Source organism: Mastomys coucha, unplaced genomic scaffold (genome assembly GCF_008632895.1).
Source record: "Mastomys coucha isolate ucsf_1 unplaced genomic scaffold, UCSF_Mcou_1 pScaffold13, whole genome shotgun sequence".
Lineage (NCBI taxonomy): Eukaryota > Metazoa > Chordata > Mammalia > Rodentia > Muridae > Mastomys > Mastomys coucha.
Window position 1 is genome coordinate 5,436,236 of NW_022196895.1, and position 17,874 is coordinate 5,454,109.

Below are 17,874 nucleotides of genomic sequence, written 5' to 3' on the forward strand. Positions count from 1 at the left end.
GCAATACATTGCATACAGAAACCTAATCAAAATGCACCTTCTCACCAACTCACTTTTCTGCTTCCACACAGAAACTGTTCCAACAACAGTAAACATGTCCTGAAGTACTTGCCCAGTAGGATCAGATTCAGTTAAATGGGTGAGTTTCATGAGTCAGCCAGTGGGGGAAGAAATTGTGTGTTAACATCTGGCTTTCCTGAGTGAGGCTCACCAGTTCACAGATTTCTTTCCAAATGATTCTATAAGTTCCACTGCCAGCTTCCAGAAGACCTAGATAGAGAGCGCCACTAGAGTGCTACTGAGATGAGCTAAAACTCGTGAGGCTGCTAAGGGCAGGAGACTCGCTCCTCTGAGAAGCTGGATGCCATTGAGACATCCAGGAGACAGAAGGTAGTGTGGGCAAAGCACCATTAGAGTCTCTACATTGTCTTGATATTTTAAAACAAGTTGCACAAGTGGAAAACTAGTGTTGATTTTGGAGAAGAAAGGGGATGTGGACAGATAGAGACACTGAGACAAAGCTTCATACAGGAAGAGGAAATGTGTTAACAGCGGCAACAAGTAGTGTGAAGTCTAGGGGAATTCCAGCTCTGTCAGGAATGCTGTCTACTCTGAAAGGTTCTGAAGGCAGGAGAGATGTTACATGCCAGGAAGCAGGCTTAGTTAATATGTGAAGTGTGCTCCTGGTTGAGGCAAAAGAGAAGGCCATACATGGCTTAGGGGTCACTTTTTCTGTGGTTTAGGAGTGGGACTCAGTTAATGTGTAACCCATGCAACACAACAGTTGTCAGGCTGCCTCTACCCTTGGCAGTGGCAAGACTCTGGGTATATTCCTGCTCTGTTCGTAGTCCTCTCTGCTGTGGAAGGCCCAAATTCTCAGAGCACTGCTTGGGCACTTTGGAGGAGGTGGTCTTGAACTTGGTGGCAACAGAAAGAATAGGAGCATTCCAACATTGGGACCAGAATCCACCTGGCATGGAGACAGTCCACAATTATGAACATAAGGAAGAGGGCAAGTCAAGGGCAGCTAGGTGTTTATAGATAATTCCACAAGTCTCCCAAAGACTCCCAAAGCTTTCTGTTCCCTGCATGTGCCCCCTCTGTGCCACTCACTGTGGAAGGAGAAATGTTGTAGAGGACACTGCCTACCTCCAACATTCCCATAGGAAAGGTCCTGAAATAGTGATTTCAGCTCAACCTTCCATTCAAATCCAGTATGAGACTGACTCCACCACCTGAACAAATGCATTGTATATAACGTCACAGCAATCAGGACTTTGTTTTCATGAACTTCTACTGCCTATTTCACAGTACCATTTAACAGGTACAGTTTTAAAATGCCCTAAAGACTAAGGCTTTCTTTTGTTCTGAAAATATGGAAAGAAAAATAACAAGACTGCCTGAAAACCATCATCTTATAGGCTAATCCTCTAAAAAGGAGTAAAGAAAAAGAGTTGGTGTTCCAAACACTGCCACAAATGGAGCTTCAGTGTTATCTACAAAATCACAAACTTGTCAGGTTTTCCTAGGGATTGTTGGCTATCTTTTTGTTTACTTATGGGTTTTTTTTTATTGTTTATATGTATTTTTGTGGTGTGCAGGTGTGTGGTACACACATCTATGTGAATACTTGTGTGCATGGATTCACACAAACGTGGAGGTAAAAGGACAGGCTCCAGTGCTGGTCCTTGATTGCCTTCTACTGTAAGAATTGAGCAAACAGGGATACCTTATAAAATACCAAGGAGCTAGGAATGTCCATTAAGCCTAAAGACAGAAAGCTTCAGAAGAGTTTACTTATAAAACATCCATCTCCAAGAGATGCCCTAATTGTGGGCAATAATGCCCAGTTCCAGGAAATGTCCCCAGAAGGGGTAGGTCTCCCCCCCATCCCTCCTACCTGCAAGGGGTATCTCCTTCTCTCCTGGAGGACAAAGGTCAATGTAAACAAAGAACAATGAGAAAGATAACCAGCCAACAGTTGTAAGTTGTAAAACTGTTCTGCAAAGGTATAAAGAGTATGGGCTTTCGTCCCTTGTGGTCACCTTTGCTTGTATGTGAGATGACCCCAGGATACAGGATTAATAAAAACCTCTTGCTAATTGCATTGATCTCCTTCTCTGCATCTTCTCAAGTAGGACATCCACCCCTAATTTAACACTACCACCTTTTTTGAGGCGAATCTCTTATTGGTCTGTAATTTATCCAAGTGAGCTAAACTAGGTATCAGCAAGCTTCTAGAAATCTTCCTGTCTATACTTCCCATCTTATTATTGCTGGACTGTAGGCATGAGGCAAGTTTTCTATATGGATTTGGGGGGCTCAGATCCTAGTGCTTTTCAAGGCAGGTGTTTTCCCTTCTAAGCTATCTCTCTAGTCATAATGAATATTGTAAAAATCAGGGCATTAAGTGTGTTCTTCACCATGCCTAGTTACAATTAAAAAGCCTAGATTTTGATGATTATCCAAATGTTTGTATGAACAATTTAAAGAAAATAAATGTATCATTATCAGTGTTCCATGGGAACTGTTCTTTTCCCACTTAACTTTGCATTCACAAATTATACACTTTCATAAAAAATGTAAACCACTGCCATTAACTGTAAGCAATTTGAGGGAGAGTGTTGTATGGAGCCATTCAGTTAAATTCTCCAGGGATCAGTCACTTGTTTCTAATAAAATACAACAATTGGATGTACTTACAGCATCCAAGAAAATGTCCTCAGGTCTCTTTCAAGAGCAGTATGTCTCTTAACTACTGAAGTATCTCCTCTACATCAAAGAAGTACACTTGTCAAAGTTCTAGGTCAACCAAACATATCCTACACATATACTACATAATTTCATATTAATACAAAATGGTAAAAGTCAAAATCACTTTTGATCAAAATTACTATTTTTTAATTGTTAATTATGTTGTTTCATTTAAATAAATACAGACAGAGCACAGGAAAAACTGTCAGACAACTCAGTAAGCAATAATGCTTGCTACCAAGCCATAGGACCTGATTTTAATCCTCAAGACTGACATAGTAAAAAGAAAGAACAGATTCCCTCTGATGTTCACATGTGTGCAATGGTGGGAGCTGTGCATGTGCATATGCATATCAATACATGTAAAAAAGCAAAAGCAAACAAAAATCCCAACCTTTTTTGACAAAAGTATAGACTGAAAGAGTTGGCCTTATCACTTTCAAGTAATAGGCAGTCCAGGATGTTAGCTCAATCTTGCCCATAGAGTTCAATTCCTATAAGACTAATTGCAAATGGCTTTGATGTCGAAATGTAGAGAAGCATGTACAACACATGGCAGAGACACCTCCATTTGTATCATGCTAGAGGGATGTGAAGGTAGCCACAGAAGGATAACCAGCAAAGAATGTTTCTAATTTACCTGAAGACTAGGGCATATCCAGTGTGTGGTGATTAACTTCCTATCTTGATCCCTGGAAAGAGGTGGCTCTCTAAACTCAAATAAGATCAAAGCTTATCCACTTACCAGAGAGTGCATACCATGTGTGTTCTTTTGTGATTGGGTTACCTCACTCAGAATGATATTCTCCAGATCCATCCATTTCCCTAAGAATTTCATAAATTCATTGTTTTTAATAGCTTAGTAGTACTCCATTGTATAAATGTACTACATTGTCTGTATCCATTCCTCTGTTGAGAGACATCTGGGTTGTTTCCAGTTTCTGGCTATTATAAATAAGGCTGCTATGAACATAGTGGAGCATATGTCCTGATTACATGTCGGAGCATCATCTGGGTATATGCCCAGGAGTGGTATAGCTGGGTCCTCTGGTAGTACTATGTCCAGTTTCTGAAGGAAGCACCAAACTGATTTCTAGAGTGGTTGTACCTGCTTGCAATCTTGTACCAACATAAGATCAGAATACACAAAAGTACAATCCATAAACCACAAGAAACTCAAGAAGGAAGACCAAAGTGTGGATACTTTGTTCCTTCTTAAAAGGGGGAACAAAATACCCATGGAAGGAGTTGCAGGGACAAACTATGGAGCAGAAACTGAAGGAAGGACAATCCAGAGACTGCTCCACCTGGGATCCTTCTCATATTCAGTCATCAAATCCAGACACTATTGTGGATGCCAGCAAGTGCTGGCTGACAGGAGCCTGATATAGCTATCTCCTGAGAGGCTCTGACAGTACCCAACTAATATAGAAGTAGAGGCTCACAGTCATCCATTGGACTGAGTATAGGGTCCCCAATGAAGGAGCTAGAGAAAGGACCCAAGAAGCTGAAGGGTTCGCAGCCCCTTAGCACAAACAACAATATGAACTAACTAGTACCCTCAGAGCTCCTGGGGACTAAACCACCAATCAAGGAGTACGCATGGTGGGACTGATGGCTCTGGCAGCATGTGTATAGTAGAGGATTACAAAGTCGGTCATCAATGGAAGGAAAGGCCCTTGGCCCTGTGAAAGTTCTATGCCCCAGTGTAGGGGAATGCCAGAGCCATGAAGCAGGAGAAGGTGGGTTGGTGAGCAAGGGGAGGGGGAGGGAACAGATGATTGTTTTAGTTTTAGTTTTTGGTTTTTTTCTTTTTTGATTTTTTTTTAATTTTCTTTTTTTCTTTTTTCTTTTTGGAGGGGAAACTGGAAAAAGAGATATCATATGACATGTAAATAAAGAAAATATCTAATAAAAAATAAATTAAAAAAAAAGAAAAGAACAAAGCTTATACTGGATCTTTGCAAACTTAATGGCTTGTGAATCAGTATCAAAAAACATGAAGTCCACAAATGGCAAGAAAATTGTGTGTAAACTCCATAGAGTTAGTTAAATTTGCTTAACCTGAATTAGTAAACCCTTCCATAGCCCATGGTGACTGAAAGGGCCTTACCTTTTCTCTTCCTCCATAGGTCACACTTTCCTCTTGTGACCACCAGGTTCTTTATCTCTCTGAGCCCTTATAGGTGCTGAGTCCCATCTGTCTTATGTATCTCACCCTGTCCTTATTCTTTCCTGGGTTCCAGATCCTGACAGCTGATTCTTTTCCAGTGATCACAAACTTTATTCTTTATCACCATGCCTGGCATGAGCCTGGCAAGCCCCTTATTCCACTATAGAAAAGTTCTTGGTCTGTTTAATTTACTCAGAGGTGAGAGTTTTTCACAGAACAGACCATGTAAGTCTATAAATTACATGTGTAAAATTTTAAAATGTTTTTACTTGAAATATCAGGCAAACAGTTAAAATTTGGTTTGAAATCTCTAAAGACACAAATATTGGAAAAAATAAATTGGTATTTCTTATTCAGTTGGACAATTTCAAAGAAATACTTAGGAATTCACATCTGGCTAATATCTTTGGAAAATTTGCAATAGCAGTAGTAAATAAAAATAATGAAAAGTTGTAGACAATACACACACATGCACACATACACACATATATATATATATACATATATATATGTATATATATATATATTCTGTACACATACCACATACACACAGACACACACACTTTAGTAGTTCCAGTGACCAAGAGGGCAGATATTTGCATACTTTTCAAGTTGTCATCATTTATCAGAGACTTAGAACCAGATGATTACTAGTATGATGAGGTACAAAACAATGAAAATAGTTTATTCTTTATGAATTTCTTTGCAATAGTAATTAATTCAAAACAAAACCCTACAAAGAAGTGAAATTGAAGTATTTCCTCCAGCCCAGGGCAGGGGGAATGGGAGATGGTATTTTCCACAGAAGATCAAGAATTGTATGATGCAATTAAAATGCTTTTAGAGGAAGGCAAATATCCCTAGACTATCCTCAGAATCAGAATCAGAACTGCAGGCTACAGTCACACTAATACTTAACCAATTCCATAACCACTTTTGCTGGGGGCATAATAAAAACAACTTTATTGAATATTTTCATCCATTTCAGGGTCCGATATCTCCAGCAGGCGTGAAAGCATTTGGTCAGTGACCTGCACTTGGCAGAGGGCTGGGAATCTGGAGGGTCTAGCTTCTGAGCCTCCACACTACTCCTGGCTGAATCTGAGTGCCAGACTGAAGAAGGAGCATGAGATTGGTATAAGGGAATTTTTCCCACCTAGAGGAAAAAAGTTCAATCAGTTCTGATTAAGGAAACATGGAGTAAGGAAGAAAAATCACACAAAAAAATAAGCAAATAAAACAAAACAACTGGTGAGCAAAGGAAAAAGATCTCATGAAATAGTCTTTGTTACATGTTTATACAGATATTTGGTATTAACATGCATTGGGAGTTAAAGAATCTAGTATTTTTTTTTTTTTATAAATTTAGGTTTCATTTAATTGTTTATTTATTTATTTAATCTATTTATTTTGAGCTGGGTCTCAAGTAGTCAAGGATGACCTTGGACTTTCTAGGTAGCCCATAATGACCTTGAATTTTTGAACTGAAGGGTAGAAGAAAAGATCATTTAGTAGAAATATATAGTGTATAAGCTTTTCTTAAAGGGCATGGAAAATTACTCTGAAATGAGCCAAGAATGTAGCCCAGCTAGTTCCAGAAACCGGTTGACCACAAAGGCAGGATATAAGTCATCTAGGTAGTTCCAGGGAATGGTCAACCACAAAGTGAATGACAATGATGATGATAAAACCACATTCTTGAGAATAATGAATATGCAGGATGTTTTCCTCATGACCCTGACTAAATCATGGGTTAGGTCCCTCTGAAATTTTCCACTGTTTTATGTTCTGTTTCTTTGGTTATCCCCTCACTCCCCCTAGTTTGTGTTTTTTTTTTTTCCTTTAAATACCCTACACTTATTGTGCTCTGGGTTGAGCTCCTCTGCCCCGTGTGAGTTACGAGCACGGCCACAGTGCACTGGCTTCCCCCTGAATAAACCTCAAGCTGTTTGCATCAAGATCGGTCTCTTATGAGTCTTTGGGTGGCCATGTTCTCCTGTGACTTGAGAGAGGGTTTCCCTGCCTGGGGGTCTTTCAGAACATACTGCCTCTATCTCCCTAGAGCTGGGATTATAAACCTGTTCCACCACACCTGGATTAGGCAACACTAGGAACCTAGTGTCACCTCATCCTGCATCCCTGTCCCTGGCCAGCTCCATGCTGCCTTCTCCTTTTTGGACTCTGTCTTTTCTAAACTTCTGAACCTTTGGTTTCTCTAAAGCAATCTAGGTAAGCACTCTACCAATCTAGCCACATCCCCAGCCAGCAGATTTTCTTTAATTAGCAGTTGGAAGGGGATCTTCAGGCTGTAGAGACACCTGGTGACATTTGTAGCCTTGTACAACACAAGAGAGCTCAGAAGCACCTTCTACAGAGCCATTTACACATCCTTCAGTCACTTTGTGGGTAGCCAACAGGGGCTGAGCTCGACTTCTTATAGAGCAGAGCACACTGTGGAATAGGCTGCCTTTTGGGACCCCCCTGCTCAATCCTCTTGAAATGTACCATCTAGTGAGTGCATCCTATTCTATCCAGCAGCTTTATTTCAGCTCAGCTTCTGGAAAGAAAATGACTTTCAAGTTAGCAGAGAGGACTTCCTTCAACACCTCTATTTATTGCTTGTTTTAATTCTGCAAAGGACCTGAAGAAAAGCCAGCAGGAACAATTATAGAAGATGTTTCATTTACCTTTCAGGATTTGACATCCTTAAACTTAAAAGGAGGGAGGACAAAAGTATTGTAGACCCATCCCAATATAAACACAAAAGGCTTGTCCTATGAGAAAAAACAAACAAACAAAAAACATATAAGTTCATCATTTTTGCAAAATTTACTTCTGCATTGGGATATAGCTCAGTTGGTAGAATGTTCATTTAATATGCCAAAAGTCCTATGTTTCAGCCCCAGTATCACATAAACTCTTGTGGTGGTTTGCATAAATAATCACAACTCTTGGCACATGGTGGCAGGAGGATTAAGAGTTTAAGGTCATCCTCAGTTGCCCAGTCAAATCTAGACCAGCCTATTATACAGGAGATGATTTCAAAAATAAAAATAAACGAAACCCCCAAACTGATTTATTTCTCAGGCCTTTCTTACTCTTCATGACTAGACTTAAAGTATAGTTTCTCTGTCAAGAAAAAAATCTAATTTGTGTCCAAATAATCACATAGCTATTACCACCATGTTGTAGTTGGTGTCAAAAAATGCTCTCAGGAAGAACCCCTACCTGCAAATGACATAAAAACATGAAAAGCCTTTTCAAATGCCTTGCTCCACTCCTCTCTTCCGGCCAGAAAATTTCTGGTGCTGTTGCCCAAAAGTCATTCTAAGTAGGCAAAAGCTTTAGAGAAACCAAAGGTTCAGAAGTTTAGAAAAGAAGTTTAGAAAAGTCTAAAAAGGTGAAGGCAGCACGGAGCTGGCCAAGGACACTGATGCCGGACAAGGTGACCTCCACTAGTCCAAAAATATCTGTCCCTTGCTGTTCCCGGAATTTCACTTGGTTCTCATCATTAGCACATGTCTTTTTGTTTGTTTGTTTTTTCTTTGTTGTTTTTTTTCCCTTCCTCCAATAATAAGCAACCTTTAAAAAAATGTAACCTGCGATGTCTGTGTGAGTTGCTTCAAACTCGATGCTTTCCTCCCAACACCCAGCCAACACCAACAATCTTGAATTGACCAGAGTTGATCAGAGAACTACAAACCTGGGAAAGAAATATCTGCATTTTAGGTGCATTTAGGTCATTGTAGAGAATGGGCTATTTTGCATAGTATCAATGGAGAGAACTAGAGGTCTTTAACATAAGGACACACTGTGGTAAGGGTAGTAATATGTGTCAACTCCATGCCTCCTAGAGTTACCCTGCCCTCAAGAAAGAAAGTATTGGTCATGAAATGACAAGATATTTTTGTTAGTGTCCAGAAGTCTGAGTGTGAACAGAGCAATGGCAGAATAAAAAGCAAAGCTCCCTTAAACGGAGGCTTTATAGTTTGTGGACATGAGTAATGTCAGTTCCTCTACAGCTAAACCTAAGAGTCCAAGAGCTTTCCCAAAGGCAGCTACAGCAGCTCCTCTATGATCTCTGCCTCTACATTGGCTTTCAAAAAAGCCACTGTGCTAATGAATGAACAGTTCCAGGGGGGAATGCCACAGGCTGAGTTTCAAAAAGTCAAATCATTAAGAGATATAGGTTGCTCTCTTTTCATAAATCTTGATTTTTGTCAGCTATAAAACTAATGGCTGGGGATGTAGCTCAGCTAGTAGAATGCTTACTTACCATACACACACACAGAGGAATGACAGAAAGTCATTAGTCTTCTTCCTAGAACTTGGAATTCTGAAGTCAATACAGAAGTCTGTGGAGTTAAGGACTTAAACATTTGCCTTCCTGAACTTGTCACGTTCTCAGGTCAGCTACTTGAGTGCAGTGACTGGAGTGTCACTGTATATTTTTAATTCATCATCTGTGAACCAGTTCATCTGTGAGAAGGTGTTCTGATCCTGATGTTCCCTGTGCTTCACAGCTTCCTATTTTACCCCATTTTGCTATATTAGTATCTATACTACTCTTAGCATTCCTTCATGCTCTCTTGAATCTCATCTCCTGTCACAATCTGTTGCCATTGTGGTCACTCTCTGGACTGAGATTGCCATAACTTCTCTACACAAAGCTCTCCCGCCATCATGTCAGCCCTGAAAGTTCCAGTCACGATTGCCTTGTGGGGACCTAAATCAGGCTATAAAAGTGTGACAGCTCAGTCAATAGCTTGTAACTCCCCAGATTCCAGCCATCAGCTCCCATTTACAAATTCATATTTCATAGACAAACTTTAAATGAAAGCTGAGATTAGGCAAAGATTGTAGTTTGGTTCCAATTCCTACTGAGACTTACTCTCCATGCTGGAACCTGACTGAATTGTAAACAACAATAAAGTAATTTTGTGTTGCTTGAAAATTCAGAGTCCTCAGAAAGATAGCCTCTGACTAAATGGAAGAGAGGGTAATCTTGACTTTTAATTAGGCATTCACAGATCTGCAATTTCAAATTTGCCTTTCTGATATCCTGGTGAGGCCCCAGTTCCCTGAGTCTAAGAAGGAAATGTACCTGTCATTATCATGTTGGTGTAGATCATATCTTTGAAAAATCCAGAATGTAGTGCCTAGTCTGGCAACTGGAAGTGTAAAGTCAATGTCCTTGTTACCTAATGGCTGTGTGACCTTGAGCAACACAGGTCAATGGAGTTCTGTGCTCTTAGCTGTGAAATGAGGGCAAAGAGAAGATAACAGTTAAGTCTCAGGTGATGTTCAAAGCATTCCCACAAAGTTGGTTACCAAACCTAAATACACATATCCTTCCATCTTCCTCCTCTAGTCTTTTTGGAAATGTATTCAGAAGAAACTTCTGTCTTCCTCATAAACAAATGATACAAACATTTACCAACATCCTGGTGATCTTTGAGAGTGTATATGTTTGAGTGTGTGTATGTTGACATGTTTGTGCTTGCATTCAAGTGAAGGTAAACATCTCATTGCTCCCTTTCTTTCCACCTTACTTTTTGAGATACAGTTAGTTTCTCACTGCACCTGGAGCTCATTGATAATTACTAGACTGGCTGTGGTGATTTGATGAGATGTCTTCTAATGTCCCAAATGTTTGAACAATTTGTCTCTGCTTTATGCTACTGTTTGGGGAAGCTTGGGAGATGCAGCCTTGCTGGAGAAAGAATGTCATTGTGGGCAGGTTTTGAGAGTTCAGAACCTAACCCCACTTCCAGTTCTCACTGCTTCATATCATCAGTTACAAATGCAATCTCTTGGCTTCCTGGTCTGGCCACTATGTCTGTCACTGTCTTCCCTACCTTCCACTGTAGGAATTGAGTAAACAGGACATCTCAGAAAAACACTGGGAGGCCAGGAATTTCCATTAAGCTTAAAGTAAGGGAGTATCAAAAGAATTTACTGAATAACATCCATCCCCAGGAGATGCCCCAACCACGGGGAGTAACACCCGATTCCAGAAAAGAAGCACCTGTAGTGGGGGGAGGGGGGGCGCCGCTCTGCATGCCAAAGGTATCTCCTCACCTGGAGCACAAAGAACAATGGACACAAAGAACAATGGGCTCCACCAATGAGAGATAACCAACTCCTGCTGTAAACTAAAACCTATATTTTGAAAGGGTATAAAGAGTGTGTGCTTTTGTTCTTCGGGGTTGCCTCTGCTCTGATTGTAGGATGACCCCAGTATGCTGGATCATTAAACTTCTTGCTTATTGTGTCGATCTTCATCTCTGTGTCTCTGTTAGTGGGACAATCCTGAGTGTAAGACTCAGCTCTCCAAATCTTACACCACCATGATGGACTCTTATTCCTCTGGAGTGGTAAAGTGAAATAAAATTTCTTTTAAGTTCTCATTGGTTGTGGTGTTTCATCATGGCGCCAGAAAGGTAACTAATAAAGTAGCTGACTAACTAAGCCTACAAGATCCTCTTGTCTGCTTCAGGAAAACTGGGACTCTAAGCCCACCATTGCACTGGCATTTTACACAGCTTCTGAGGATCTGCACTTAGGTCTGCAAAGCTTACACAACAAGAATTCACCAACTGAGCCATCTTCTGGTCTTTGTTAGTAAGAAGAAAGGTGCTCACTTGGGGCAGGGAAACGCTCCTGCAGACTGTTCTCTCACACATGCTTCTAATTGCATTTAGAATGCTCTTGTTGCCAGGTTTTCCATAGACTTGTTTTTCTTTTATAAATGATTTTTTTTCATGAAATCACTGTTTTGGCAGAAAAAAAAGTCCACTGGTTTGCCTGAATGAGCAACAGACGAAAATCAGAAAATCTAATCCAATCTGCAGATTTGTGAGGGCCCTGCTGTTTATTCTTCTCTGCCTTTTGATACCTAAGCACTAAGACCTGAGTTCTAGAGAAATTGTGCAAAGAACACTGAAGCCAAAGTGATCTTAACAAGGGATGCACCAAGAGTCTGGCGTGAAGCTACAGTGGTGGAGAGAGATGCTAAAGGCTGAGCAACCTGGTTAAGAATTTTAGTCTCCTGTTCATAAAACCAGACACTTAAATTAGACATCTTTCCCAGCTCTAATCCTCTGTACTGAAACAGAGATTTGATGACTTCTACAGATGGAATTTAATTCAGATTTGTAGACAGTGCCTTCTGTAGCTCCACCTAGCCTTGATTGCTATGTAGCCAAGGACAGCCTTGAACCCCTGATCCTCTTGCCTCTACCTCCTGAGGTAATGGGACTACAGTCATGTACCACCCAGTTTACTTGCCCAGATGGAACCCAGAACTTTGTACACAATAAGCATTCTACTAGTGGGGCTACATTCCCAAGGCCTAAATCCTGGCTTGTTATTTTAATATAGCAAAGTAAGTTTAATTTAACTCAAGCAAAATAGTATCCCCCAAAGCACAAAAAGTACAGGGATAGCAAGCTTGATTTAGTCATTCCATTATCCGTGTGGCTTCCTCAGACAATGATACAGCAGATCTTCAGGATGTAAACTCAGCACTTACTCCTAAGCTCAATACCCTCCCTTCCCTGCCAACTTCCTATGGAACAAACAATCAAAAAGGTCAGAAGAAAGAGAAAGTAAAAAATACTTGGAACAAACTGTAAAATTTTCTTGATCAAAACTGTTCCATTCCAGTCCAGCAGGGCCTTTACCTGCTCTCCTGCCCAGTACAGCTGGTTTTGGCTCTTCAGTCAGTGCTTATTTTGCAGATGAACTGAGCAAATCTCCAGTTAGGCAGTTTTTGTTTGGGAAGTTGTCTTTTAAACCCATCCAGCTGTTTTCTCAAGTGGATCTTCAAGGAATGGGGGGACAGGAAGCAGGAGGTAGAGCTAGCTCTGTGGGACCCTTCACAGCCTCAACTAAGACAAACACCTCCAAGAACTGCTCCTTAGCAGGCCTGGAAACACTTTTGTGTATGAAGGGGGCTCTTCTCTGTTGGCCACAGTAAATCCTGGATAATTACTTTCCACATTCTAATCGAATCTGTATTAAGCCCAGAGTGTTTGGTTTTTGAGAACAAGTACTCAATTCTGGCAGACACTAGCTTGTGGTCAGGAATGTGAGACTTCTGGGAAAACATCTGGCCTCACCTGAACAAATGACTTAATTCATCTTATTTTCATGAAACTACCTTCCAAAGAAGGTGTATGCTGCAAATTCATTATTTCAAAATGAAAAGAGAGACACAAATGACCTTTAATGAAACCTTGACTAGAAGGCTTCATGGATGACCATGAATTAACAATCAAATTGTTGCTAATTTCCTCTATTTTAAAGTCCCACACACAGTTCAGGGTATTCTAATTGGACAAAGGTGGTTTGAAAACAGCCTTGTTTGGCTTGTTTTCACACTATGACCTCACTGTATACTGCCATGCTTACAGTGTATAAGCATCAAATAACCTTTTAATATGTGATTCCTATTCTGTGCTTACTAAGGAATCAAAGACCAGAGATGATTACAGTATTCTAACTATTCACTGAGTGATTAACATCTGTTGACCTTTTTGCTAACAGACAAATTTAGACATCTATGTGATAATGTGTAAGTGTATACATATGTATATGTGTATATACATGAATAAGATCACCCATGCAAGGGAGAAAGGTAGAGGTTAACAATGGTTATCTTTCCTCTATCACTTTTCACCTTACCTTTTGGAGACATTGTCCTCTTTCTGAACCTAGAGCTGGTCACATTTCATCTAGAACAACTGGCCATACACACTATCTGCTATCTCCATTTTCCCATAATTGAGGTTATAGGCATATGCTACCTGTATGCTAGAGATATAAACTCAGGTCTTCTTGCTTGTGCAACAGGCATTCTACCCACTGAGCCATATTTCCATCCATAAACTTTACATATTTCTTACCTAAATTAGATAGTGCATAACTTGGGAGAATTGTGAAATCAATCATGCCCTCCAGGTCAATCAGGAAGCCTGCAGCCAGGTTCTACCACTGAACCATTCCATACACAAAACTTTTGTGACTGTGGAGAATGAACTGTCTATCTAAAGTCAAATTTACTTTCAAAATAAAATTCTACTTGCACAATAGCATGGGAAGAGCTGCAGACCTCTCACACCACCTAAAACCTACCACAAGACCTGAAGGACCTCAGGACAGGACAAGATACCCTAAAACTGCTAGAGGAAAAAGTGTGGATACTTGAACTTAAAGATGAGTAAGGACTTTCTGTATTGGATTTTAATAGTACAGATTTGAGAAATGGGATATTCTGAGACTTAAAAAAAATCTTTGTAACAAAGGAAACTGTTGATTGTTTCTGAAGGCAACCAACAGCATGGGGGAATGTATTTGTCAGCTATACACCTGACAGAAAATTAGTGTCTAAAATATACAAAGAGCTAAAAAGCAAACATCAAAAAACAAAACAACCAACTCAATTGAAATGTGCATGATGTATCTGGACAGAAATTCCTCACAGGAAGAAATAAAAATGATGCATCTATGCTTTTAAAAGGTGTTCAGAATCCTTAGCTTTCAGGAACATACAATTATCTCACACTAGTGAAAATGGCCATTGTCAAAACTATGATGACAGCAAATACTGGCATGGATATGGTGTCAGTGGCACTCTGGTGTACTGTTGATTAGTATTAGTTTCCACTCTACAGCTAGTTATACAGCTATTATGGAAATCAGTGTGCATGCTTCTCAAAAACTTAGAAATAGAGCTGCCATATGACCCAATAATACCATTCTTGGGCACATATCCAGGACTTTATGTCTCAGTACACAGATACTGGCATACCCATTGTGGTAGGTCTATCTAGTACATTGGTTCTCAACATTGCAACAAAATAACTGTAAGTTTGCTAGTGTTATGAATCACAATGTAAATATGATATGTAGGATATCTGATATGTGACTCATTTGAAAGGGTCCTTTGGTTCTCCCAAAGGGGTCTTGACCACAGGGGATCTAATGGATATTATCCAGCATGAAGAAAAGCGAATCATAAAACCCGCAAGCAAATTGATGGAACCTGGAAAAAATTGTACTTGGTTAATGAGGTTTCCCAGGCACCAAAATATATAGGTTATGATTTCTTACTCATATGCACATACTAGCTTCAAATGTCATATTTGTGTGTTTAACCTGGAGTACATGTAAAAGTCAGGAAACCAGTAATGGGCCAGTGGGTTACAGTATGTATTTAAGGATGCAGGACAGTAGATTATAGGTGAGATGCAAATAAACAGAGAATATTGGGGGTATAAAGTTCAAGCAAGTACTTAGTGATGATGATAGGGAAATGAGAAGCATGGTAACAGTTAATTAAAAGTAATTTTACATTAAGAAGCTACATGAAAACCTATGACATTACAACCCAAGTAAAGAATATAATAAAGAGGCATGGTAGAATACATGATACATGATCAAAAGGGCTGAAAAGAGGTACTGATATGTGTGAAGAAAGCTACTCTCAGAAGACATGGTTATTAAACAAAGGTCTTCATGCCAGGCACAAGCCATTGAATCATTGGTCAGGGAGAATCAAGAAGTACTCAAACAACATAATGCATTGCTTGGTGGCCCACCAGAACTAGATGGTGAGTCTCTGTTACTAAAGATATCACTGGCTTTGAATGCAGCACAAAAAGAAATCAACATATGCTGATCAAGAAACTCTCCCTCCTGGCAATTTTCATAGTTGCCAGAAGATGCTACAATGCTGCCAGGGCAGACACTGTGCTTTTATCTAGCAGTGGTCCATGCATGGTGTCTCCTTTCTGGTTGGTGGCATTAATCTGGGTGAACGGAGCCTAAAAATGAGACAGACTAAATTCTCATAAAATAGCCATCTTTATTCAGGAAATCAAATATGTATATATTCCTAGGGCATTCTGAGAGTTAGGCAAAGTCATATGAGAAAGTCAAGCTTTCTATACATATGATGGACTATACATATGACTTTATGTATACAGTCACAAGGGCAAGGTCATGTGAGATTAGGCTGTGTACAAGTCAGGAGGACAACTCATGCTTAGAAATGTCATTCTGAATAATAATGGATAGGATGATGGTAATCTAAAGTAAACTCACTCCTAATTAATACATATGAGAGGGAAAGAAAGCACCTTCTAAGAACAAATTCATGTTATGGAGGAACAGAGGAAAATACAACTCTTGTCTTGTCTTGGAGTTTTCTCACAAGGTCTCAGAAATCTCACATAGAAATCTCAGAAATCTCCATTCATGTGCGTATTCTGATACATGGTGCATTAAGGAACATCCAGGCAAGATGTGTCCAATAATACAATAGTGACCAGACTCTTTGGGATAATATGTTACTCTCATGATTGAATTTTAGGCTTGCTCCAGAGAAGGGAGTTCATGCCTAGTGCTGTAAACATGGTCAAAAAACCATGGCTAGGGAATCTGTTTATTTTGTTTTGCTAAATGATCATATTGTTAGATTGTCTTCTAAATATTTATGTTTATAGCCATAGATTTGCACTAGACTCAACTTTGGACAAAAAAATGCTATCATTGCAGTTGGTAGTGCTTAATAAAGAAAGTCACAACTGTTTGAAAATGCTGAGAATAAGCTAATGAGAATAATTAGCTTCTGATGAAACATCTATGTCACTCTCTCCCTACTCCAAGGGTCAAGGAACATTACAGAAGAGGAGAGAGAAGGTAAGAGCTTGAAAATAGGAAGGAATGTAGTGTGAAATACTGTCTTCTGGACATAACATATCTGATGCTCACATGAACCCATAGCATGAAAGCAGAAGGGGGTCATGATGCTCCACCACTAACTGGAAAGCTAATGACAATTGATGGCTAATGAAGCAGAAGATTTACTTGTTCATGATCTAGTGGGTGATCTTCATAGCCATGTGCATATAGGCAGCAGTAATTGAACTTAGTAGGTTATAAAAGAAAGGATATGAAACTAGGAAAGTGATGTCAAATATGTTGGAGAGGTGACAAAGAATGTTGGGGTTAGGGGACAGTGTCTTGGTTAGGGTTTCACTACTGTGAACAGACATCATGACCAAGGCAACTCTTATAAATGACAACATATATTTGGGACTGGCTTTCAGATTCAGAGGTTCAGTCCATTATCATCAAGGTGGGAACATGGCAGCATCTAGGCAGGCATGGTGCATGCAGAGTTGAGAGTTCTACATCTTTACTTTTTCCAGTTCATTTTGCTCTCTGTTACAAATTGTTGTTATTCAAAATAAGATATTAAATTTTTTACATTTATTTAATAAAAATAATAATATCCACATTTATATGTAGTGATTCTGTAGTTCTACTTAGTAACAATGGCATATTCTTCAAATTCTGAGAGTGCAAATGGAACAGTGAGGTCAGAGATGTATCTCAGTTGGTAGCGTGTTTCCTTGGAATATAGGAGTCCCTGGGTTTGGTCCCCAGCACTGCATAAACTGGGTATGGTTGCACATGCCTATAAATACAGCACTGGGTAATAGAGGCAGGATCAGATGTGCAAAGTCATCCTCTACTACATAACAAGTTTGAAACTAGGATATATAGACACTTTCTAAAAGAAAGAGATTAGGGGAAGGGAGAGAGAAGAAAAGGAGAGAGAGGAGAGGAGAAAAGGAAAGAGGAAGACAAAGACTTGATTAAAAGAGAAAAGCTAATAGGCAAATAACTCAGTCCATACTGATTATCTTTCTGTAGACAAAGGAGCTTGTTTTGGTTCAGCCTATAAACTCTGCATGCAGTCCAGTTGTTTGCAAAGTCGATTTGACATGTCCCTCACCCCGTTCAACATGTTCCAAGACCTTTTAACTCTTAAGCATGGTCTGAGCTATAGAAAAAGTTGTCTTCGCCTATTTCTAGCTTTACTGTCTCCAAATTAAAAATTAACAGTCTCCTTACTGCCTTGATCTTTTTTTTTT

General features: G+C 39.7%; 1 long non-coding RNA gene across 2 annotated transcripts in view; it reads right to left on the reverse strand.

The window, feature by feature from the left end:
* Nucleotides 1-5,869: 5,869 nt before the first annotated feature.
* LOC116087530 overlaps nucleotides 5,870-17,874 on the reverse strand; it is a 24,386-nt gene continuing 12,381 nt past the window's right edge. For both annotated transcript variants that reach the window (XR_004117451.1, XR_004117450.1), the window contains 3 exons: nucleotides 8,527-8,630; nucleotides 7,615-7,701; nucleotides 5,870-6,083 (listed from right to left, as the gene is read on the reverse strand). This is a non-coding gene — a long non-coding RNA (uncharacterized LOC116087530). The remainder of the gene's footprint in view (nucleotides 6,084-7,614; nucleotides 7,702-8,526; nucleotides 8,631-17,874) is intronic.